Consider the following 25,887-nt stretch of genomic DNA (forward strand, 5'->3'; position numbering starts at 1 on the left):
GTGTCTCATCTTGATGCTTAGGCAGATCCTGGGGCGGACCCCTCACGCCCCCATTGCAGTCCCAGTAGTAAGGGGGTAACGTCCAGTTGTGCTGGTTTACATGAGGCTGGCCTTTCTGTGCTGCTTGCTTGTTCTCAGCTCATTCTGTCATTGGCCATTTCACTGTTGTGTGGAGCTGATTGATGCCTGGAGCCTGAAATTGCTGCTATTAGTGTCTTTCACTGTCATTGACTTAAACTACGGCCTGCGGGCCGGATCCAGCCCGTCAGGGCTTTGAGTCCAGCCCGCGGGACTGCCACCCTTGTGGCGCTATGGGCCCCATGCCGCTCGTGGAAGCAGCTTGCACCATGTCCCTGTGGCCCCTGGTGGGGGTGGGGGAGCAGAGGGCGCCGCATGCTGCCGTCGCCTGTGGGTACCTTCCCCGAAGCTCCCATTGGCCACAGTTCCCTGTTCCTGGCCAATGAGAGCTTTGGGGGAGGTACCCACAGGCGAGGGCAGCGTGTGGAGCCCTCTGCCCGCCCCTCCCCCAGGGGCCGCAGGGATGTGGTGCTGGCCACTTCCAGGAGCTGTGCGGGGCCAGGGCAGGCAGGGACCCTGCCCTGGCCCCAGTGCATGCCGCTGCTACCCCAGAGTCACTCCAGGTAAGCGGCATCGGGCCAGAGTCTGCACCCTGAACCCCTCCTGGACCCCACGCCCCAACCCCCGCCGCACCCCTCTTGCACCCCTGCCCTGAGCTCCTTCCCACACTCCTCACCCCTTCTGCACTCCAACTCTCTGCCCTGAGCCCCTTCCTGTACCCCGCACCCCTCCTACACCCCAACCCCTTGCCCTGAGCCCCTTCCTGCACACCATGCCTGCTCCCACACTCTGCACTACCTTCTGCACCCCAACCCTGGCCCTACTTTCATGGCCCTGCATGCAATTTCCCCACCCAAATGTGGCCCTCAGGCCAAAAAGTTTGCCCACCCTAACTTATGAGATGGGAAAAGGGGGGTGATTCTGTCAGCAGCATTCTGGATGTCTTCAAGGAACAGAGAGCCAGTGTTTTCCCTGGAATCATTTAAAAGTCTTTTTCCCCTCCTGTATTACTGACCCTCGGTAATTATGACCACAGTGCTGATAGGATAGCTGGTATCTTGACAGGTTGTCAGCCACTTAATGTCTAGAATCTTGTTAGCCAATACATATGCTAGGTATAGTATTATATAAGGGTTGGGAAATTGTTAACTGAATGTATTATTCTCTCCCACAATTCTTTCCACCCATGTCAAGTTTTCCAAAACACCATGCATTAGCTGAAGTAAGCTTTGGCTTAAGTAGATAGGAAAGCTGTCAGGATTGGGACATAGCAAGAAGTAGGGAGTTACTCTCTCAGGCTAATACTGGAATATCCCAAAGGAAAGGACAAAAACATGAATGTTCTGCCATGGTACAATGCCTTCATGCTCCTTAGTACCTGGACTGCATGTATTCAGAACAAAGAGATAAGGAATACACCATGATACCAGAAGAACAAGGTAGAAAGCTAAGTGGTTATATCTAGTTTCAGATGATGTACATAGCTTCCTTTACTTGTCAACTGGTAGGGTATACAAAGATGGTATTAGGGGGTGTAAATTTGGGAGCACACCTGCATAAGGTGAATGTGACAACCCTGCATGAGATGGCTTCCTGGAGATTGATATCATATTGGACCTTTTTCCAGTACTATATTAGTATTGGCTTTTAGCAATAAACCAAACTGACATTTAGTCTCTTGAATATATTTCACAATGAACCAAAGTGTGATCAAGCAATTCTGTCAAAAATCTAATGCTTTTTCCCACTTGTAGTTGAAGTATTCTTGTGATAATATTTATTCTCCTCTAGCTTCCTGCCATGTAGCACTTGTGTAGCTGCTTTGGGGTTAATTGTCTTTGCCTCAGGATGCTTGGTAGAAGTTAGCACTACGGCCTTTCTCTTTCCCATGAGTCTGTGAACTGGTGATCCTGATAAAGCACTATGAGGGATGTGAATGGCAACTATTACAGCTAGCTTCACTGGGAGCACAGGAGGGAAAAAAAGCCCATGAGAAGATTCACCTATTGCAGACTGTAGTGCCCTGCCAGTTTGAGGATTGCATCTTCAGCCACATCCTCATACAGGTGCTCCTATTCTTCCTCCATGCAGGTTTCCATCTTCACCCTTGTCTTCGCACCACACTCATGTTCCATGCCCTAGCAGTCCTTCCCACCCTCGGTCCAGGTGCTGCATTGGTCTCTCACTTGCTTCTGGCTCAGTGCCGGAGGTATGCTATAAATAGGGCTGCTACATACACAAAAGTAGATGTTGCCTTTTATTGGCTCTTTAGTGTTTATACGGATAAGTTCAAAAATGTTTGGGTTGCTTTTTTTTCCAAAGATATTTCTAATGTAACAGAACAAGCAGAAGAAAAAGCAGGTCCTCAGTGCTCTTCTCTGTGGTGGAGACCCTGTCAAGATCTCTGTAGGACCTGAACAGAGTTGTCACAGGAGGCTATGAGCTACAGCTGTCCCTCCATCTTCAGCTGTGGTTGGAGGGGATACTGAGACTCCATTTGTGTCCTCCAAAGATCTGGTAAAAAGGTGGAAAGGTGGGTCTGATACATGTAATGCTAAAGGAGCACGATAAATCTGCCTTTATTGCTCCTTTTTGACATATACAGAGCAAAGCCAGACTCTCTTGTTTTGGCACTATAGTTCACCCACCCTTAATGTCTAAAGATCTGTAGCAGGGGTTCTCATACGCTCTCATTTCATGGGTTACCCTGGGCTCCCTCACTTTCAACCTCTTTATTCTCCTTCCTTCCCCACTGATTTATTTGTGTGTCCAGGGACTGTGTGTTGTGGACTATCTGAAAGGCAGTGGTGGACTAATGCACGGATGCCCAGGGGCCCCAGCCAATTTGGGAGGCCCCTGCAGGAGCACTAGAACCTTGGTAGAAGAGGGTGGGGCACTGGTGCCTGAACTGTGATCCTGTCCCCTGCTCCTCCTCTTCCCCCTGGGGCCCTGGCCAGGCTAGAAGCTGGAGCTGCGCCACAGTGAGAGATGCCCAAGGAGCCTGGGCTGCTGTGGAGAGTCTCGGACCCTCCACCTGCCCCGGGTGCGAAGAGAACAGCCCCTGGCTTGTGTCCCAGGGCGGATGGAAGGTCTAGGGCTCCTCAGCAGCCCAGGCTCCCTCGGTGTCTCTTACCATGGCCAGTCTCCGACTTCTGGCCTGGCCGGGAGTGGGGCCTCAGGAAGAGAGGAGGAGCAGGGGGTGAGGTTCCATGGCGAGCAGTATAGGGGGACCCAAAAGTTCTTTGTGCCCAGGGCCCCAATAAATTTTAATCTGCCTCTGCTGAAAGGGCTCCACAAACCATTCCCCTATGTAGTTACCCCAAGATTTAGATCGCAGGCACTCCAATGATGGTTTGCCTAAGACGATGCAATTTGCTTTCTGCAAAGGGGTAATAAGATAGTGGTCCACTGTAGAGGAATTGCCAGGGTGTTACCACGGGGCTTGTCTCCGACCCGCAGAGAGCTCCTCAGAGCAAGCTAATCTTGCTAGCCTTTGGAAGGACACCGATACAGCCTTCTGCTCAAGGATGGACACACAAGCAGTAATTCTTCTAAAACAAAATAATATTTATTTAGAAGAAATAAGTAGTTACAATGTATCTAATAAAGCAAGAAAGAATACGGAAAACACAATAGAATTACATTTAAAGAGTTGTATAATAAAGCAGCAAAACAAAAAAGAAACCAAAACAGAATATGCAGGATACACAGACCATATAGCAGTTACACTAATAGGCATGTAGAAACCCTGCATACAAAAAGAACAGGAGTACTTGTGGCACCTTAGAGACTAACAAATTTATTTGAGCATAAGCTGTAGCCCACGAAAGCTTATGCTCAAATAAACAAGTACTCCTGTTCTTTTTGCAGATACAGACTAACACGGCTGCTACTCTGAAACCTGCATACAAAGGCCTTAGTGTTAATGTTATTATCCGCTGCTGTTATTTGATATTATATAGTATGTATGACCTTTACACCACGTAAAAGAGACTATTACAATGTTACAGATTTAATGAAATCGTTTGCTTAACACGAACATCCTGTGAGCAGCGATCAGCTGGTTGCAGGATGGGTGGGGTGGATCTCACTCAGACACAGGCATCCAGCTTTATTGACAGGCACTCCCAATCATTCCTTTTTACTAGAGATAAAATCACAACGTCTACTTTTCTTACAGCCCTCTGATACCGTCTATAAAGGTCTTTCTGCTTTGTCACAAAAAGAAGGAGATGCTGTCAGGTTGCCATGTGGGCTGCAGTGATGGTTAGAACTGTTACTACCATCTTCCTCGGGCGGTCTCAGAAGCCTCAGTTTCTGCTGCCTTAGAGGCTTCCATAACTACTGTGTTCTAAAGCTGCTGCTCTCCAGATTCTCCTGCTGCTTCTGCAGGTAGCTGCTTTCCAGAATCATCTTAAGATGCTGCTTCTTGGGGCTTGTGATCTTCACCCCCACCCCCCAAGCCTGCTCGCTGTTGGTCTTCTATACCGGTTGCGCTTGCAAGGTCAGCTCATTAACATAATATATTAACCTGGCTCAGCCAATCAGCTTCCTGTAATTAGCATATTTCTAGATCATGTCTATTATATCATACCTATTTTTAGATAGCTAAGCTCCTCCTTTTGATGCCATCTTGGGTAGAGCTCCTCCCTTTGACCTATTTTTAGATAGCAAAGCTCCTCCCTATGAGTTGCTGGAACTTTGCATACCCTAACCCTGTGTCTTCTATAGAGGATTATTGGGTCTGCCATTATGGATTTCTAACTTTAAATGATCACTAATTACTATTTATCTAAAGCCTTAATCTTAAAACTGACTGCTGTTTTATGCAAATCAAAGTGTACTGATACTGTCACCACCTTACTTATATCCTAGACTTATCATAGAATATCAGAGTTGGAAGGAGCCTCAGGAGGTCATCTAGTCCAGCCCCCTGCTCAAAGCAGGACCAATCCCCAACTAAATCAGACCATTGGATATCAATGGGGAGAGGTGAAATTTTTATAATATTTAACCTTTCCCCCCCTCTTTATTTTCCCCCCAGTTTTTCTCTGACAGTCTCTATTAAGGTGCTGTAAGGTTTTTCAAAATAGCTAAAAGCAAAATCTCTCATTACTCCAATACCTCATCACTTCTGTGCTCAACACTAGATCAGCTGAGGCACATTTGCTGATAGTCTTTGGTTTGCTCTCTTGAGACACTGTCTTCTTCTGCCTCTTCTGAAGCCTGACTTACACAATGTCTGTTTTATCTGTGATGTGCCCGCATGCCATGGCAATAAAATAAATCCTGCAGTTCTATTTTTTTCCATAACTGTGTGGGGATTCCTATTACCTCTGAGGTGTCATTTAAAAAAATGTGGTTTTTATCCTTTTCCACATTTCTCTCTTACACCCTCCCCCCACAGACCTGAGTGTCTTTGGGGACCTTGCCCTGATTCTTAACCCCATCTCTCCTATTCAGTTTTTTTTACAAAAACTTGGTGTTGTAGTTTCACCAGCTGATCTGACACTTCTTGCATCCACTGTACAATGACTCAGGCAATGTCAACGCTACAGCAGCTACAGGGGCACAGCTACACTGATGTGGCTGCGCCACTGTAGTGCTTCTGGTGAAGACACTCTAAGCCAGCGGTTTAATAACTCCTGCCTTCATGAGAGTCAGTAGCAATGTTGACAGGAGATGCTTTCCTGCTGACGTAGCACTATCCCCAGAGGTGCTTAGGTAGGTATAACTTACATCCCTCAGAGATATGGATTATTCATGCCCCTGAGCGACATAAATTATACTGAAGCAATATGTAGTATAGACATAGCCTCAGTAGTTAGTTAATGTATTATTCTGATTATTTTTTAATGAGAGATGCAACGTGTTACTCTAGTTCAATGAATCTCTTTTGAAGTTACTGGTGGCAAAGAGTGACTATGTTATTGCACTGGAAGAGGAAAGACTAGTCTTTTCTCTCTCTGGGATTGCATTATCCACTTCTCGTCCATGAATAGAGAGCATTCTCATTCAGCAGTTCCTGCCAGGGAGCCACAAACTCTCCTTCAGATCCTGTGGAAGCTGGAACTGCACAGGATCAGAGCTCTGTAGGATTTTTTTGGCAGGGTGTGGGGAGGGTGCAAGAAGTATTTGAAGGCAGGGACTGGTCACTTTCCATGGCATTGCCCCTTGCAGGCCCTGCAGATGTCCTAGGAGACTGGGAGTTAATGTTTTTTGAAGCACCATTATCTCCCATAGGACCTCCCTTCATGGTGGAGAAACAGGCGGTGTCAAGCAGCTCCTTGCAGGCATGGTGCAAAAAGAGAGGGGAGCAATGAAGCTGGTGCATGGGACTGACTGGTCTAGGACACTTTTTCTCTGGGTGTCACCAGGATCACCAGCTTAGGAGGCTGTGCCCTTTCTGCATACTCCAAGAGCCCTCCCGCTTGAGGGCAAAATCACTGGGGAAGTCCATGAGGACGAAGTTTCTTGGCTCCTGTGATCTGCTGCCATAGTCTTCCCTGTGTGAGCAGGATGACCTGTTTCTGATTTCTGTGATTAATTACTGCCATAGTGTAGGAAGGGTTGGCTAGCGGCTAGAGCACTGGACTGAATGTCCAAATGCCTGGTTTCAATTCCTGGCTCAACCACAAATTCCTTGTGTGATTTTGGGCAAGTCACATAACTTTCCCCATGTCTCAGTTCCTCATCTGTAATATAGGGATGCTACTTCTCTACTTCCCAGGGGCACTGGGAAGAGAAAACCCATTAATGATTATGAACTGCTCAGATACTACAGTGAGGACTAAATGCCTAGATACATTTATCTCTGGAAAGATTAAAAGATGAAGAGTAAAAGTTGCTTGTCATATACCACTCAAAGTTGAATATTGGTTTAGTTTTATTTTTAGGCACTTGCAGGCATGAGAGCTTTTTATTATAAACATAGAGATATTCCAGTGTTTGTAATGGAGCAGTAAGCCATGGAAGAGCCCTTTATGCTTAATATAAATACATAGCAACATGTCTATTTTAAAAAACAAGCAAACAACCTGAACCCCTACAAAAACAAGACACTTCAGCACACGTGCGTCTCCCCGTGTGGAGAGGGTGAGAGAACCACCACCACATAGCAGATATGTAGTCCATGTTTTTTGATGCCCTACTGGAAGTGTTCTGATACTACAGTGATGATTGTGCCATAAGAATCTCTATAGAATAGCCTGCATTTTTATCAAAAGTTGTGCAAAAATCAAACACCTCAAATGTTTTGTGTTAAATAATTGATGCAACCTCTTATTTGCTATGTTAGTAAATCCTTTAAAATATGTTCCCATGTGTGAAAACAGATGGCTCAAATTCAAAGATTCTCCTTTTTCCAAAGCTGAATCTTGATGCCACGTTTGTTTATGGAAGAAGAAGGGCTTTCTGTGTATATACTGAACTTGGTTGGTATATTTGCCTGTAATGTATTTGGGTAGCTATTTATACATAGTGTTCTTTACCTGAGCCTTTGAATGCCTTACACCAATTGAAGAAATACAAAAATAAAATCCCCATTCTTAGCTGTACTGCATGTTTTTTCAGTTGGTCAGAGACTCAGGCAAACAGATATTTACTGCATTGTACCCTACTGTTTTGCAAACTCAGACTCTGGGGAATCTGATAACAGTCTTCAAATACCTTAAGGGCTGTTATAAAGAAGTTTGTGATCAGTTGTGCTCCTTGTCCTCTGAAGGTAGGACTAGAAGTAATTGGCTTAATCTGCAGCTAGGGAGATTTAGATTAAATATGATTTAGAAAATTTTTCCTATAAGGGTGTTTAAGCTCTGGAATAGACTTCCAAGGGAGGTTGTGGAAGCCACATCATTGGAGGTTTTTAAGAATAAGTTAAATATTTGTCAGTGATTGTCTAGGTCCTGCCCCAGCATATGGGTTTAGACTAGATGCCTTCTCGAGTTCCCTTGCAGCCCTACATTTTTATGACTCTTGTACAGAGAATGTGCTGCCACATTTCCTCATTTAGTAACATTTGAGTGTTGAGAATTAAACTCTCCCATTCTAGAGGCACACAACAAGCACAGGACACTGTTGAGAACCTGCAACCTTAACAGCTTTGCCTGTGAACTGCTACATATTTCACATATAGATATTTTTATCTTTAATTTAGATATAATTACTTGATCAAGAATTTCAGTGTATAAAGTGAACTTCCTCAAAGTAATGAGTATATTTTGCCCACTATATATGTGTCTGTGCCGCAAGTATTTTTCTATGTAACTCATTAAAGATCAATGCTAACAAATATTAACAAAATATTTTGATGGAGACAATTCTTGATACCAAAGGCAAGGTGAGTAGTAAAGGATGCCTTCAGTTTTGGCTTCCATTTCAGAGGCAGCAAACAAGGTAATTCTTAGACATTCTCAATGATGATCCCCTTCCAGACTGGTTAAAGAGTTTAACTTCCTTTTATATTATTTGTTGATTTGTGGTTCTTAAATTTACAAGGTGATGGGAAGAGCAAACAGTTTTTATTCCAGGTTACAGATAATTCTTTAATGAGTTATAGACTTCCATATAAATGCCTTTTCCCTTTTTCTTGAGAGTATGCCTCTTCATAACATTGGAAATATACTTTTTAAAAATGTGTGAATAAAACAGGCAGTTCTCAACTCAGAACATTCTGCCTGAATGCATTCCAGGAAACCTGTAATTGGCAGGGACTAGGTTTTTTTTTTTTTCTTTTCACTTGATGCAGCTTTGTTTTTGAAAGGCTTTTCTTGGAGAAAAACATCCCAATCTGTCTAAAGAGGGTTCGCTCCACATTCTCCATAGTATGAAAAAGATCAGGAGGAATCTGGGCTGTCTTAGACCTGAAGAAACTGCACAGGTCCAGGAGAGACTAACTTCAGGGACTTTCACCATCAGTCTCCAGGAGGGTAGTCACAGATCTGCCAATTTTAAGCAGGGCCGGTGCTTCCATTAGGCGACCCTAGGCGGTCGCCTAGGGCGCCAGGTTTCGGGGGGTGGCATTTTGTGCACTCTCCATGGGGCGCACAGGAGCTTCCGGTTCCGCTCCTGTTGCGCTGCCGAAGAAGGACCTTCTGCCGATGTGCCGCGGAAAACAGCGGCAGGCGATTGATCAGCTCAATGACTGCCGCTGTTGCCTGCGGCATTTTGGCGGAGGGTCCTTCGGCGGCACGACAGGAGCGGAACCGGAAGCTCCTGCGCGCCCCATAAGGAGCGCACAAAATGCCGCCCCCCGAATTCTCCCTAGGGTGCCAGAAACTCTGGCGCCGCTCCTGATTTTAAGGCCAGACGGGACCATTAGATCATTTAGTCTGACCTCCTGTATAGCACAAGTCAGAAGACTTCACCCTGTTACTCAAGATGATAGGAGAGTTTTCTTGTTTGTTTGTTTTTTTACTGTATGCAAAGTGTTCCATTACAAATGATTTACTATAGTGCTTGAAAGAAACCGAAAAGGCTAGCACTAAATTCCCAATGGGAGCTGCTCACCATCTTGCAGGGATATTTATACCAGTATCTCTATTAGATGGAGAGGAAGAAGGTATGCGGCATCAGCGCTGTCTGTCAAAGGTGCATCTATAGCCTCAATCACCATAGTATCTGAGCGCCTCACTATCTTTAGTGTATTTATCCTTCCAATACCCCTCTGAGGTAGGGAATTGTGATTATTCCCACTATATACAGAGAGAACTGAGACATTACTGCCCAGATCCCAGTGGGAGTTACGCACCTAAATACCCGTCAGGATCTGAGCCTATGTCCCAGGTCATCCCCAAAGCTGTGGTGGAACAACCGTTTCCCAAGTCTCAGGCTAGATTTCGAACCTTAAACAGTAGCCCATCTTTCTTCTCAGAGCTAAAGCCCTGAGCTTACAAAGCGGCATATATGTTACTTTACTCACATGAGCAGTCCTAGGACTACTCACATGTGTAAAGATATGCACATGCAGGACCAGAGACCTCATATTGCTTGCAGAACCTTACCATTGAATTTCCTGGCTTTAGATTTTTTAAAACAACATTCTAGTAATGTGGTTTTATATTACAGCCCTAACACTGTCTCAGCTAAGTTTTCTATCTGTTCGAAGGTTTCCTCTTACAAAATTAGATGGATTCTGTGACCCAGTAGGCTGTGGTTTGGAAACAAAAAATTTACCCATGAGTGTGATTATATCTTCTTGCAGCCGGCAAGCAAATCCTAGAAACTGACAGAAACATGAGATTCAGTGGATATGTACAATAGAAATGAATTGTGGATAAGCGTGCTAATTATATTTTTAAAAGCTAATATGTTGTTTATGGAGTATCAGCAACACTCCTATTTCAAATAGGCCAGTTAATCATGGTGAAATATTTGTAAAGATGGCAAGATGTGTATTAAGAACTGATAGATCAGCAGGAAACACATAAATGTTTATTTGCATATTTACTCATTAAATGGTCCCCATGGTGCAGTTTAGGGTCAACATTCAGGTGTTGCCAAACCATATTTGACAACAACTACTATGCAAAGAAATGTTTTCATTCCGAGTTTTTTGCCTTATTTTATTTTTAATCTTTGATAACTACAGTTGAGTTAGAATGGTATAAAATGTCCACCCCATAGCCCTTTAGATCTTAAAACAGAAAACATCCATCAGATTGCCAGAAGTCAAACCTCGATCCTTCTAAAACCTCACAATATTAGACTACAAACCAAAAGCTTAGCAAATAAAAGATAATCTTAATATTGACATATGTTGACAACAAAACAGATCCAAGTTTGCATATGAAAAATATTCATTCTTGCTGAACTTTAGCTGGCAAGGATATTGCTCACCAGTGACCTAAAGAAGGAAAGATACAGTGACAGCCCAATAGCTTATCAATGCCTTTGAAACCAAACATTCCTTCAGAATGAAAAGAAGAGGTAGAGCTATTGTCCATTAGGCATAATCTATGCCAGAATCTGAACCACCCCACTGTACGTTTTGATGTAATTTGTCCAATGAGCATTTTACTGCACCTCAATCTCAAAACACAAATGGCTTTACATGGTGTGTGGGGACTCCCAGCTTTGCAGGAAGTATGAGACTGACTCCCACCCCTTCTTTTAAAGAGCTACCAGGATCTCCTCTTTGCTTGTGTGCAAAGACTTAGATTTTGGAAGAAAAGAATTGGGTGGGATTTATAGGTTACTTCCCTCTATCTCAAGCCACTTTGGGGATGTCATAAATAGTTAGTTAAGGGTTAAGTTTCCACCTGTAAAGGGTTAACACATAGTACCTGGTGAACACCTGATCTGAGGACCAATCAGGGAAGAGAATTTAAAATTCCTAGGAGGGAACTTTTTCTCTCTGTTCTTGTGTGTGTTGTTCTTAGCCGTTTGGAGTTACAAGGGTCCAGATGTTTTAATCAAGTCCTCTACAAGTTTCCACCTTTCTGAACTAATTTCTTCTAGTCAAGATAGTGAGTATTAGAAAGATACTTTGTGTCCTCATCTAATAATCCTATGTTTGCAATTCTGTGTGTTTGTTATTGATTATTCTTAATTCTGCCTGTATTGTTTGTACTGAGAAGGAGAGAGGATTCTCTCCAGAACTTAGCAAGGTTATACCCTATGAGTGTCCAGCTTGGACTCAGAGAGATTCTGTATTTTCTTGTTTTTCTTTTAATAAATTCTTTCTATAAAGATTTGATTAAATCCCTCTACTGTGGATACAGGGGGAGGGGGCTAAGAAACTCTCTCTCGGTGGTGAGACAAGCTTATCTCCGGGCAGAGAGGGGAGGGGGGAGGTTTCTCTCTCTGTGAGTTGATCTGTGTTTCCCCAGGGAACGTCTTGGAACGAGGAGGGGGGGAAAACAGGGGTGTCCCGGCCCACATATTCGACCGGGTGGTGGCAGCAAAAAGGGGACCTACCCTAGGATTTTAGGGTGGGGGGATACATGCGGGTCCCCACATTGGAACCCAACAGCTCCAAGTGGGGGTGAGACCTATGACAGGGGATTTGACCTTTGTATGTCAGATCAGATGAACTGAACATCACTTTCTTGATAGCTAGAGCATTGATCCCCCACAACTGATTTTCTATAGAGCTGGGTGAAATTTCTCACACAAAACATTTCTTCTGTGGAAACTGCAGATTTGGTGGTGTGCATACCCCATACTGGGCTGGAAGGGGTTAACACCATACAATGGGCGGAGGAAGTCCCACCCTTCAGACTGTACCGGGCTTGTGCCAAGTGCCATGCCAGTATAAAAGGGAGCAACCCGGCTCAGTGTGGATGGACTGCTGGAAAGGGAGGACCTTTGAGGGAGTCTCCAGCTGTGTAGCCATCATAGCCCTTGCCTGCAGGAGCCGGAGATCCTGAGAAGCAGATTGGAGATCTGTGGCCAATGGAGCCCCAGGGAATAATGCACGCTGAGGAGCCCAGAGACCTACTACCCCATGGACTACAGCTTCAGGAAGCATGGTAGGAAGTGACCTAGGGATTGTGAGCGAGTGGTATATCCCACCTGTATGAGGTCAGTGTATTTTGGTAGGATTCCCTGCTGACCTCGTGGCAGATCACTCTGCCACTAATAGGGCCCTGGGTTGGGGCCTGGTGCAGTCAGGTAGGCCTGGGGCCCCCCTCCCCCTGGGCTGCCATGCCCCCACCCCGATGATAGCCCCTCAGGTATTGGCTGCTGGGTCGTGCTGCCCTGGACACAGGGGCTGCTGCTTTCACTCTGACCCTTGGACCTCAGTGTGGTGAGGTCTGGGACAGTCTGGTAGACAGTAACCGCCTTGTCCACACACCCACTATCCACCCCGACAGCGGACAGGGTGTGCATACACCACCACAGGTGGGATGAAAACATTTTGTGAATTTGTGTCAGTTTTACCAGATTGTTTCAGTGGGGCGGAAGAACCTTTAAAAATCCCCCCAAAATCAAAACAGTTTGTTTTGACATTTTGGAAATGAAACATTTCAAGTTTTCAGTTCAAAGCAACTTTGTTTCAATATTTCCTTTAATTTTTTTTAAAACAATCAAAAACATTTTAAAAGATCAAAATCACAATTAAACATTTCATTTCTGTGCAAAAGAAATGTTTTTAGTTCAACCTGAAATTATTTTTTTTCAACTTTTCAATTTTCTGAAAATTTCAAAAAAATTGTTTTATGGTTCAACCCAAAACAATCCCCCCCCCCAATTTTTCCAAATGGCCAGCAAAACCAAAACGTGCATTATTCACTCAGTCCTAGCTCTATATGCTGTTCCTTCTGTTCCTGACCATCTTTATTTAAGTGGAATATTAGATAGCCAATCAGATCCTCCTTTCCTACACTTCCTTGCCACCCCAGTAACAATGTATGCATGGGCTTAATTTTCCACCATCTGTATATATTGTAGAGCCTTATTTTCTTTACTCATGTTAGCTTACACTAGTGATCACACTAACTATGGTGACCTTGAAAATCCCTTTCAATCTAAATTACATATATTTTTCCATCCCTGTAGTTTAATTTTCCAGATTAGTTAGGCATGAAACTACTTGACCCTGCTGTGTGTCTATAGGAGCAATAGCTGCTCTGGTGCAATCTCATTTCTGGTGTAATTGCTGGCAGAGGCCTTTGTAGCACTGGCGTGAGTTCTAGATTATGTTCTACTGGTCTGCAAGGCAGTTATTTCAAGAGACAAGATGTTCTGGGCAATGTCTTTAATTGTGATATTTCCAGCGTCCTTTTTAGCCCCAAACTGAAGATCTATCCTTGGAATTTAGTCTTAATGAAAAGTATCACACTTAGTCCATCTGAAATACAAACTTGCCATTCTCAAGAACTCAAAAATCATGAGCCAGGCCCCCAAAATCATGAGATTGTCTTAAAAATCATGAGGAGCTATCATGGATTGAGGTGTCAATACAGGAGGATTTGGAACAAATTGATAAATAGTAATAAAGTCACCAGGACCAGATGGTATTCACCCAAGAGTTTTTAAGGAATTCAAATATGAAATTGCAGAAACTACTAACTGGTCTATTCCTTGAATCAGCTTCCGTACCAGATAGGTGACTGGAGGGTAGCTAATGTGATGCCAGCTTTTTAAAAAGGCTCCAGAGGTGAGCCTGCTAATTACAGGCTGATAAGCCTAACTTCAGAATCAGACCAATTGGTTGAAACTATTGTGAAGAACAGAATTATCAGACACAATGGTGAACACCATTTGTTGGGAAAGAACCAAAATAGCCTTTGTAAAGGGCAATTGTGCTTCACCAATCTATTAGAATTCTTTGAGGGAGCCAGTAAGCATACGGTGACCAGATAGCAAGTGTAAAAAATCGGGACCGGGGTAGGGGGTAATAGGTGCCTATATAAGAAAAAGCCCCCAACATTGGGACTGTACCTATAAAATCGGGACATCTGGTCACCTTAAGTAAGCATGTGGACAAGGGTGATATAGTGTACTTAACAAGGTCCCTCACCAAAGTCTCTTAAGCACAGTAAGCAGTCAAAGGATAAGAGGAAAGGTCTTCTTATGGATTAGTAACTGGTTAAAAGACAAGCGACAAATGGTAGGAATAAATGGTCAGGTCTCAGAATGGAGAGGGAAATAGCGGGGTCCCCTGGGGATCTGAACTGAGACCAGTGCTGTTCAACGTATTCATAAGTGATCTGGAAAAATGGGTGAACAGTGAGGTGAGAAGGTTTGCAGAGGATAGAAAATTACATAATTATATTTAAAAGCAGACTGAGAAGAGTTACAAAGTGATATCACAAAACTGGGTAACTGGGCACAAAAATGTCAGGTGAAACCCATTGTTGATAAATACGAAGTTATGCACGTTGGAAAACATAATCCCAACTACATATACAAAATGGTGGGGTCTAAATTATCTGTTACCACTCAAAGAAATCATGGAGTCATTGTGGATAGTTCTCTGAAAACATCCACCAAGTGTGCAACAGAAGTCGAAAAGCTAACAGAATGTTAGGAGCCATTAGGAAAGGGATAGCTAATAAGACAATAAAGCAGGGGTTGGCAACCTCTGGCATGCGGCTCGCCAGGGTAAGCACCCTGGCAGGCCAGGCCAGTTTGTTTACCTGCTGCATCCGCAGGTTCGGCCGATCGCGGCTCCCACTGGCCGCGGTTCGCTGCTCCAAGCCAATGGGGGCGGCGAGAAGTGGCGTGGGCTGAAGGATGTGCTGGCCTCGGCTTCCTGACGCCCACATTGGCCTGGAGCGGCGAACCGCGGCCAATGGGAGCTACGATCGGCCGAACCTGCGGACACGGCAGGTAAACAAACTGGCCTGGCCCGCCGGGGTGCTTACCCTGGCAAGCTGTGTGCCAGAGGTTGCTGACCCCTGCAATAAAGCATAATTTCACAATATAAAGCCATGGTATGCCCACACCTTGAATACTGCATGCAGTTCTGATCATCCCATTTCAAAAAAGATCTATTAGAAATGAAGAAAAGTACAGAGAAGGGGGGGGGGAAATTAGGGGTATGGAACAGATTTCATATGAAGAGATTAAAAAGACTGGGAATGGTCAGCTTGGAAAACAGACAACTAAGGGAGGATATGACAGATGTCTATAAAATCGTGACTGGTGTGGAGAAAGTGAATAAGTAAGTGTTATTTACTCCTTCACATAACACAAGAACCAGGGGTCGCTCAATGAAAGTAATAGGTGTAAAGCAAACAAAGAAGTACTCCAACACACAGTCAATCTGTGGAACTCATTGCCAGGGGATGTTGAAGACCTAACATATAACTGGGGTCAAAAAAGAATTAGTTAAGTTGATGAAGGGCAGGTCCATCAATGGCTGTTAGCCAGGACGGGCAGGGACTCAACCCCATGCTCCACAATGACTCCAAGATATCCTTCTTGAGTGGACACAGCTCATTTAGACCCCCATCATTTGAGATGTATAGTTGGGATTGTTTTCCAATGTGCATTACTTTGCATTTATCAACATTGAATATAATTTGCCATTTGGTTGCCCAGCCACCCAGTTTTGTGAGATCCTTTCGTAGCTCTTCGGAGTCTGCCTGAGACGTAACGATCTTGAGTAGTTTTGTATCATCAGCAAATTTTGCTACCTCACTGTTTCCCCCTTGTGAATAGTCCTGTTGAAGTCGGTGGGGCCACTTTTGTTCCTTAAAGGTGAGCATACATGTAACTGCTTTTCTGTATCAGACTAGAGTGCCCAGCACATGGCAGAATCAGGTTCAAGAAGCAAACGTACATCACACAGCGTGTCATGTATGTTTGCTTCTTGAACCTGATTCTTCCATCTATTTGGGCCCCTTATTATGATCTCTCGGCTTATGGGGATGGAGAGGTGAGAAAGGGGTTCAAATAGTTCAGGGAAACCCAGGGAGGGTGGGGGGAGAAGAGGAGGAAGAGAAAAAATTAACTAATATATTCAAGAGAGTAGGGGAAATGTATTTATCTCTGTCCTGATTCCTTTCTCCTCACTTTTCTTGCAGCTGCTTTACATGCACTGCATACATCCCTATAAAACTGCTTTTAAAAGGTTTTGCTTTTAAATTGAAAGAGTCATTAATGAGCCAAACTCTACTTCACTCAATGCTGTGCACTAGTAAGCGATTGGGGTCTGATCCGAAGTCAGTGGTAAGACTCCCATAGACCTGAGCGGGATTTGGATCCAGCCTGTGCTTCACTTCTGGGTGAAGGGAGGTGGCTTTGGCTGCATGGCCTCACAATGTCCCATAGGCCACTAACTCGCACCCTGTGGTGCGTTATCAGTACAGCTTCACACTTGGGAGAGTTGGGTCTCACCCACCCCCATGCTCAGTCTAGCTCCAACCCATCCTCAACTGAGTGACACTGGTACTTCAGAAGTTAATTAAATCCCCCCACCTGATCTGCTCCACCTCTTCCTAATGCTTTACTCTGCACCCTAAGAGGAAGCAGCGGGAGAGGGAGGGAGTGTAATTACTGAGCTCCATGGCACTAGCTCTACATACAGTGCTTAGTAGCTTTTAATTACAGTTTCTGCTGTTCCACTCAGCTGAGGAGCAGAGCAGCATGTGGAGGGGGAAGGGTGGAGTGGAGTAGTGAGAGGTGGAGAAGCTCAGTGCATTGGAGAGAAGCCACCTGGGTTAGGGGAGGGGAGAGTGGGTAAAATCAGGAGGAAGCAGGCAAGACTTTTGAGGGAGGAGGAGAGAATTTGTGGGAGGATAGAAGCAGTTAGGGATCAGGAGAGGATGCAGAGATGGATGGAGAGAGGCAGAACAGGGGGATAAAGAGAGGAGTGAAAAGAGACAGGACAGAAACAAACAGATTGTGGAGAAGGAGAGAGAAATGTAGCTTTGCCTGTGGTGAGCAACGAGGGAGCAGATACTGGACAGAGAGCAGGGTGTGAGGTTGAAGTGCAGAGACTGCATAGACATGAGCAAAGTCAGACACACTAATCTCCATTTGTTGTTGTTTTTTTAATGGAAAATTGGGTTTTACAATGAAATGAACACTTTTTTTTTTGCGGAAAGTGCTTGCTTGTCTAGAAAACTTTTGATTTTTCATTGGACAACCAAAACCCCACAAACTCAAGATTTCGGATTTTCAGCCAAAAATGTTTTGGCCGAAAAATTTGAAAGGACAAAGTTTTCCATGGGGGAAAAACAAATTCTCTATAACGGACACATAACTGTAATAAACTAATTGCAAAATTACTGAGAAATTAAATATCAGACAACCAGATACATATACCTTTTAAAAGAATAATTAATAAGTGATCAGTGAAATATCTCTGATGCAGAATTTTACTTTTCCTGCTTGGTTATGTTGGAAGACACTCAGATACCATCATGAAAAGCAAGCTGAGAAAACCCAGATAGACAGAAATTACATAAATTTAATAATGTTCTTCCACTAAAACACAGGAGGGGCTGACAAGATGGATATGGTGAGCAGGGCATGCTGGAATAACGAGCAGAGCATGGAGAATGAGCAATGGTGGGCACAGCACATCATGGAGTGATGGGATCATGGATATGGTGAATAAATTCTGAATGCACCATATTCTCCCCTCCCCCAAACTCTGAGCCCTGAATCCTCTCCCAAAGTCTCAGTGGGAGAGGACGCAGGCTGTCAGGATCCTAGCAAGGACTGTCAGGACTAAGGGTCAGAGCAGGGTCAAGCCTGAGGCTGGGAGTAGCGGAGGAGTTCATAGTCAGGTTCCAGGCCTGGGCCGATACCCAGGGTCAGATGCTGAGTCAGGTTTCAGGGTCTGAGTCAGAAGGCAAAGGCCAAATCAAGCCAAGGTCAAAGCCAGAGTTCAAGGGCAAGAATAGCCACAGGAGAGCCACACTGTCTCCTGGATACTTCCAGCACACCCCTTGCATTCATATAGGGCAGGGAGCCAATCAGGAGCCATAAGGCTGCTGCCTGTCAAACCTCTTGAGGCGGGACTTCCCATAGTCTGTGCCCACAGTGGGTCATGGGCAGTGGAGCACAAGTTAGTTACAGCTGCTGCTGGATGGCAGCTTGGAGATTTACAGGCCTTGGTTCTAGAGCTGCAGGGTCTTATACAGGCTAAGTGGATGTATAGATTGACCCACTTGTTCCTCCAGAAAAGGGCTTGGGAATCTCGGTTGCTGCTGCCTTGCTCTACCTGTTCTGTGAAGAAAACATTAGTCTCCATAGCTGTCATGCTGGTGCTTTTCATGACCACTAAACCCAATTTATTTAAAAGAATGTAGGAGAGGGGAACCCCTGGTGTCACATCATATTGGCTTTATCTGCAGCTTCTGAAAAGAACATGCGAGTTCCAGCCTCTGACGGAAATCAAAGGACAATTTATTGCCAGAGAAGAATTCGAGCTCAATGATTTGTTTCTGCATTACCAATAGTTTTTTAACTCTGACCTCGTGATTTTTGCTTTCTTTTGGCTGTTCCTTCTCTCTGTCTCTCTCATCTTTCTGGAGAATTTCCCTTAAGGAATTCCCAGCGATGGCTCCTCAGACGAAGATGTGAGTGGCTGACATTATGTAATGTTTGGCATTTGGCATTCCCATGGTAATGGCCCACCCACCAATGCAGAATAAGTTGTCAGAGCATGAAATTGGTATTTTTACATATTCTTAATGTACAGATGTCAGCCTGAAAACCATTCACTAATGTTAAGATTAAATTCTTTGTTTCATTCTCTTCATATGCACAAATCTATTTGGATGATTTCTTTCCTTTTTGGGAGTAGAGAGAAGAAAGACAAAACTTAAAGTAATAACTTAATAGCTCTATTGAAAGGTCCAAGCTAACTTTAAGGTATTGTGTGCTGAATGCAAGATAGACTCATAAATCCAAAAGCAAGAGTGCTCAGTTTTAGCACCTGTGCTCCTGGCATGGGAGCAGAAAGAGAACAAGTAGTACCAGATGCAGAGAGGCAATATAATCAGTGACCCATTTTCTGCTGCCAAATTCATCAGCATGTTCCAAACCAAATCCGCTCACAGGTTACAAGTTTGTTATTCTGTGTTAATTACCGTGAAAGAATGGCCTACCCTTATGGGAGGATTAGTATTTCTAAAAATAATGTGCATGGAGAAAAGAAGGAAGGGTCTGAAAATGGGGCCACCTAGGATGCCAAATTGTGTTTGATTATGAGATGACAAAGACTAGAAGATATCAAAGTAACTTTCCTGGAGGCAAATAAACTGCTCCACCAATTCTTCCTTTACCTTTCACTTGCCTCCCAGAGGGCTGCATCATAAATATATGGGAGTGGGATATTGTCTTCTAAGTGAACAGTGAAAACAGAAGGACCTTCTGGCTAGAGTTTACTGCTAGAATTCTTGTTGATTATTGTTCAATGGGCTCTCAAGAAGGGAGTAGTCTGGAAATGCATCCTGAAATCCTTGTTTGTAAGGGTGATCCTTATCCGAACAGTCCCATTTTCCTGAGTGAGGCTACTCACGTGATTACAGAGCTAGGCTCCTGATTTGCTTAACAAAGATTCCAGCTGATGACAATATGGCCAACATATCAGAACTAATTGTCCATCTTTATCAAGCCCTTCTGGAAAACTACCTCCTGTTTTAAAATTCATTTTAATTAATTTTAAATGAATAAAATATGATGGGGTCGAGGGCCTGGTTGTCACTGAGGAATTTTCTCCTGAAGGTGGTTGTGACACCCATTTCATAAAAATGGCTCAGGCCACATCTACACAAGAGCACTAGATGGGGCACTGGAACAATTTGTATAGTGAGGGTGCGGAGAGCCATTGAACCAAACTGTAAACCCTGTATATGATGAAAACCACTTCAAGCCAGGGGGGTTCAGCAGCACTCCCAACATCCCTAATTCCAGCACCTAAGGCACTAGACAGCTGTAAAGTCAGCTTAGCGGACCAGTTTTAAAACTGGTTAGGATTTAGAGGGAGATTTTCCACAATGTAAACCAACCCTAGGAGTCTGATGCTCTTGAAACACAGCCTGTGAGACTAAAGTAGGCATCCACCTTCAGTTTCAGTTGTGACCCTAGCTCTGATGTTTGAGATCTCCCAGCTTTGATGTCTGATTTTCTGGTGGCTTCTCTCAGCTGAATAAAACCCATCAGCAGGTGGTGGGGAAGTGGGTGAACACTTCTAGCTACTTGCAGCTCAGATCATAATGGAAGACTCCCAAAGTGGAAATTCCAGTTGAAAGCGTTCAAGGGGTTTCATCTGGCCTGTAGGCTGTTGGCTCTGCAGATCTTGGATGGGACTGTACCTTACTGCTCACTGGAGTGAGCACTGTGCCTGGAGACGTGGGTTTACAGACAGAGACCCTAGGTTTTGGAACTGGAAGATTCCATTGGTCTACTGACTCCTGGAGCTATACTGGTAGAAGGGCTCTAATGGCACATTTTGGAATTTCCACTGGTGTGCTGTATGGAGCCTGTTCACTCTGCATTGATGGAGGAAGGAGGATGGTCACTGCAGCCCCTTAAAGCCCCAGCACATCGTAAAATAACCAACCCATCACTGTGATTAGACTTCTTGTATTCTAGCAGCTGGTCGCCATTGGTTGAGCAACTCCAGGCCCAGCCAATGGTATATCAAAGGCAAAGACTCCATGCCAGGGGCTAAAACAGAAAATGAAAGGCCATGGCTACACTACCAATTTTTTGCCGGCGCAAGTTACTTCAGCATAAAGCTGCTACAGTTAGTATATTGGTTATGCACATGGGTAGTTGGCTTCTGGTGTCGGTGCTGTGTGCTCTCACCAGGAGTGCTTGTGTTAATGCACAGTGTGGTGCATCGGGGTAGGTATCCCAGTATGCCACCCATCACCATCCAGCACTCTGTCTCTTGGCAATGCATGATGGAGCAGAAGGGGTGTCTGAGGCTGAGGGGTCAAATTCCCAACATGCAACTTTCTCCACCTCACAATGCTATTTTTATCCCATAATTTTCACACCTATTTTGAAAATCCCATGAACCTGCATGGGACTTATCGCTGTCCGCTGTCTCTGACAGAAGCATGGAGCCTGCTCAGCTCTGTACTATTGTCATGAGCGTTGCAAGCACAGGATGCACAATCCTCTGGTATTTGCAGAGCCACAAGAACTGCATCAGCAGGGACTGGGAAGATTTCTTGGAGGACAGGTTGCTGTGGCACTTCAAGATTGCTGGTGGCATTCGTGGAGCAGCTGCAAATGGTGGAGCGCTACTTCTGGGCCTGAGAAACGAGTACTGACTGTTGGGATCACATTGTAATGCAGGCTTGGAATGATGAGCAGTGGCTGCAGAGCTTTAGGATGCAGAAGGCCACATTCCTGGATCTGTGTACAGAGCTCGTCCCAGCCCTCCAGCACAGATTCACCAGAATGAGAGCTGTGCTGAGAGTGGAGAAGCAAGTGGTGATCACACTGTGGAAACTTGTAATGCTGGATTGCTACTGGTCAGTGGGAAACCAGTTTGGAGTTGGTATATCCACCGTGGGGGTCATGCAAGTATGCAGGGCCATTAATTGTCTCCTGCTACACAAAACCATGACTCTCAGCAATGTCCATGACATAGTGGATGGATTTCCGGCAATGGGGTTCCTAAACTGCAGTGGAGCAATCAATGGCATAGAGATCCTGTTTTGGCCCCAGACCACCTTGCCACACAGTACATCAACAGAAAGGGCTGTTTTTCTGTGGTTATGCAAGTGCTGGTGGATCACTTGGGGTGCTTCACCGACATCAGTGTTGGCTGGTCAGGGGAGGTCCATGACACTAGCATCTTTAAGAAAACAGGACTGTTCAGAAAGCTAAAAGCAGGGACTTTCTTTCCCAAACGGTGGATTACCATTGGTGATGTTGAAATGCCAGTAGTAATCCTTAGAGACCCAGCCTACCCCTTGCTCCCCTGGCTCATGAAGCAGGACACTGGGCATCTCGACAGCACCAAGGAAAGATTCAACTACCAGCTCAGTAGGTGCAGGATGACAGGTGAGTGAGCTTTTGATAGACTGAAGGGACATTGGCGTTGTTTACTGAAGGACTGGATCTCAGTGAGGAAAACGTCCCAATAGTTAGAGCTGCCGGCTGTGTCCTGCATGATATCTGTGAGGGAAAAGCTGCTGCCAGGGAGGAGGTGGAGCGGCTGTCTGCTGAGTTTAAACAGCCAGACAAGCTATCAGAAGAGCTCAATGCAGAGCTATACAACTCAAGGAGACTTTGAAAGAGCACTTTAACAGCAAGTCACAGTACTGCATTGTGGTGTACAGTACTCTCCCTGGCCCTGCTCTTTGGGGGCCTGTTAAGAATCATGTGGTTTACTGGGAGCATCTATGAATAAACACTGACTATGCACCTGTTAGTTTTGCAGTGCTTGCGGTATATTTATGATTATTGCATTGTTTGTCACTGATCCTATGAGCTGTCACAATGTACAACAATAGTGAGTACTTTCACTACCGCCAGGCATTCAGCAGCATATGTTGAACTAAAAGCTTAATTATTTTCTAGACAATAGTTTTATTGAGTAATGAGAACACTTAAAAATGCAGTGCAAGTTAAAAGCAAATACATTTAAACCTTCTTAAATGTATGGAACAGAGCTTAAAGAAGGGGAAGGAACATTCACATATATACGCCAACTGTGAAACTTTGTTTGTCCATAATGTCCCCTAGTGTGGGGTGGTAGGGGTAGGGATGTGGCACCTAATGTCATGTGGAGGTGTTGGAAAATCATAGTGCTAATGAAGCCTTTTTGTATTAGGCCTGAGTAAACCAAAGTTATGTTATGCTTGTCCAAACTGTGTTGGAAAGCTTACAGAACTCCTTAGACTGAAGGCTGTGTATCTACCTAAGTCAGCTATTTTGCTTATCAGTTTTGTTTGGCTCCCCAAGTATATGTTGGCTCCCCAAGTGTATGCAGCTGCGTTCACATGTATGCATCCAAAGTATCTAGTACAAAGGGTCAACGGATGTATCTTGTGTCCCCTTCAGAATGACAAATGTATCCTCAACAGCTGTATGTCTCTTGTAACCCCCACAAAATGATATATGTATCCTGCGTACCCAATTATCCCCTAATAGATACATGTACAGGGTCTATAGGTCAACCAAATGACGTAGACAAACGTAGGCTAAGTTGTTTGTTACCGGCTATAAAGGTAGGCCGCTTGGCCATGAAAGGTGTGTCTCTTTCTCTGGCACTAGCCGAGAGGAACACCCGCTCAGCTGACCGATCAATAAAGGGTGTGGTACTTGTCTTCCTGTCTCCGTGCCTCCTTGGTGTAATTAGGTAAGCTCCGGGGAGAACGGGCCCTTTTGGCTAACAGAGGGGAGGGAGGTGCTATACTGGGGTTATCCATGGACTGCAAAGGGAGGTGAGTCCAGGATTGTTGAACCTGTAGGTCCACCAGAGTCTGCAGCATCTGTGTTTGGTGCCAGGGAAGCCCCAGTATGTCCTGGTGCATCTCCCTCTGCGACTCCTGTGCCTTTCTCCTGTCTGCTATTTCCTTATCCATACAGTCTGCAATGTTCATCCTCCAGCCAGGCCCTCCGCTCACAGTCTAAAGCAGCACTGGATTGCAGGATCTCGCTGAACATGTCATCACAAGTCCTCTTCTCTCTCCTTACCTGGCTCAGGTGTTCCATGGGTGTGGAGGGGGAACTCCTGAAGGCCACAATGGCAGCACCAGCAGATAACACACACAGAGGTACCATTGTCAGTACAGTTGCAACGGAAAGTGAAAGTTATGATTCAGAACTTCCCTTCCCTTGCTCTCCTAAAGTTTAAAACAAGACCTGCTGATTGACACTTCTGCTTGGGAGTGTTTGTGCCTGGTGTTACTCACAACTCCAGCCGAGGCGACAACAGCACACCAGTGGTGAGGGAAATGAGGCAGAAATTGCTCTGTTCCATGAAACTGAGACTAGGACGATGGCATTGAATGCTGGCACCATTTTCCATAGGTGAGCGCCTATGCTTAGTTTTGTTAGTCCTCCTTGATGGGCAGGGGAACCACTCCTCCTGCCTGAGTTCACAAGCTCTGAGCAGGCATTTGTACAGTTATAAAGCAAAACTTGTATATCCCACCTTATCACATGGGATATATACATATATTACAAGTAAGATTAATGCATGCAACAACTTATAAACATTTTAGAGTCCAAACACTAAATACATCCTTTAGAAGTCTAACAACACTTGTCTTGAACAATACTAACATACTGGTCTGGTCTAGTTTCCAGCTATGAATTTGTCAGTGCTCAGCTGATGGCTACAGCCTTCACAAGATCTGGCACCTGGTCTGCCAGCATCACTGCATGCCCCCCTCCACTTCCTCCTCATTGTTCACACCAGGGGCATGTGACTTGGGTTTCTCAGAGGTATCCACGGTGGCGTGCGGGGGACTGGTGGGGTCTCTGACAAGTACGGCATACAGCTCTTTGTAAAAGTGGCAGGTCTGTGGCTTGGCACTGGGTCAACTGTTGGCCTCCTGGCTTTCTGACATGCCTGCCACAGTTCCTTGGCTTTCATGTGGCACTGCTGATGACCCTGGTCATACCTCTTCTCCTTCATCTCCCAAGCAATCTGCTCATAGATGTTCACGTTTCTGTGGCTGGTCCAGACATGTGCCTGCGCAGTCTCTTCTACCCACAGGCCCAGGAGATCCAGTATCTCCTGTTTACGTCTAGCTGGAGCACATCTGTAGCTGGTGTGGTCAGCTGGGCAGTTGCACACAACAAAGGTGAGCTGCTAGGTGAGCTCACCAAGATGGGCAATCAAGAAAAGGCAATTCAGACATTCACAGGGTTTTAAAATGGGGTGGCTCCCATTCTCTGTGATCCCTGGGCAGTGGAGTTTACAACTGTGACCAGAGCAGTCAGTTCTGGGCATTGTGGGACAGCTGCTGGAGGACTGTTAAGGTTGACATAGGTAACAGTGTCTACACTCTCGCTGTGTCAACCTCAGTACGTCAACCCTTGGAGGTGTTGGTACTGCTTCGCTGTACCGATGCTCCCCGACTTACGCAAGCATTCCATTCCAGAACGCCTTGCGTAAGTCGAATTTTGCATAAGTCAGGGACGTATACCTAACAGTTATGCCAAAAAACCCAAAACACTTATGGAACTTTTTCTGTAAGTGAGGGTTTGCATAACCTGGGGAGCATCTGTAATGGGGAACTTACATCAGGAGAGACTTTTTTAAATTAATAATTGGAGATATACCAATCTCCTAGAACTGGAAGGGACCTTGAAAGGTCATTGAGTCCAGCCCCCTGCCTTCACTAGCAGGACCAATTTTTGCCCCAGATCCCTAGGTGGCCCCCTCAAAGATTGAACTCACAACCCTGGGTTTAGCAGGCCAATGCTCAA

At 45.0% G+C, this 25,887-nt stretch overlaps 1 long non-coding RNA gene across 2 annotated transcripts in view; it reads left to right on the forward strand.

Moving 5' to 3' along the window:
- Window positions 1–25,887, forward strand: part of LOC123373054 — a 29,981-nt gene that overhangs the window by 2,055 nt on the left and 2,039 nt on the right. Inside the window, exons 2-3 of one of the 2 annotated variants that reach the window (XR_006580541.1) lie at window positions 12,431–12,548; window positions 18,834–19,110. This is a non-coding gene — a long non-coding RNA (uncharacterized LOC123373054). Of the gene's footprint in view, window positions 1–12,430; window positions 12,549–18,833; window positions 19,111–25,887 lie in introns of those variants that run through there. The other variant, XR_006580540.1, reaches the window with a different exon arrangement.

Source organism: Mauremys mutica, chromosome 6 (genome assembly GCF_020497125.1).
Source record: "Mauremys mutica isolate MM-2020 ecotype Southern chromosome 6, ASM2049712v1, whole genome shotgun sequence".
Taxonomy (NCBI): domain Eukaryota; kingdom Metazoa; phylum Chordata; order Testudines; family Geoemydidae; genus Mauremys; species Mauremys mutica.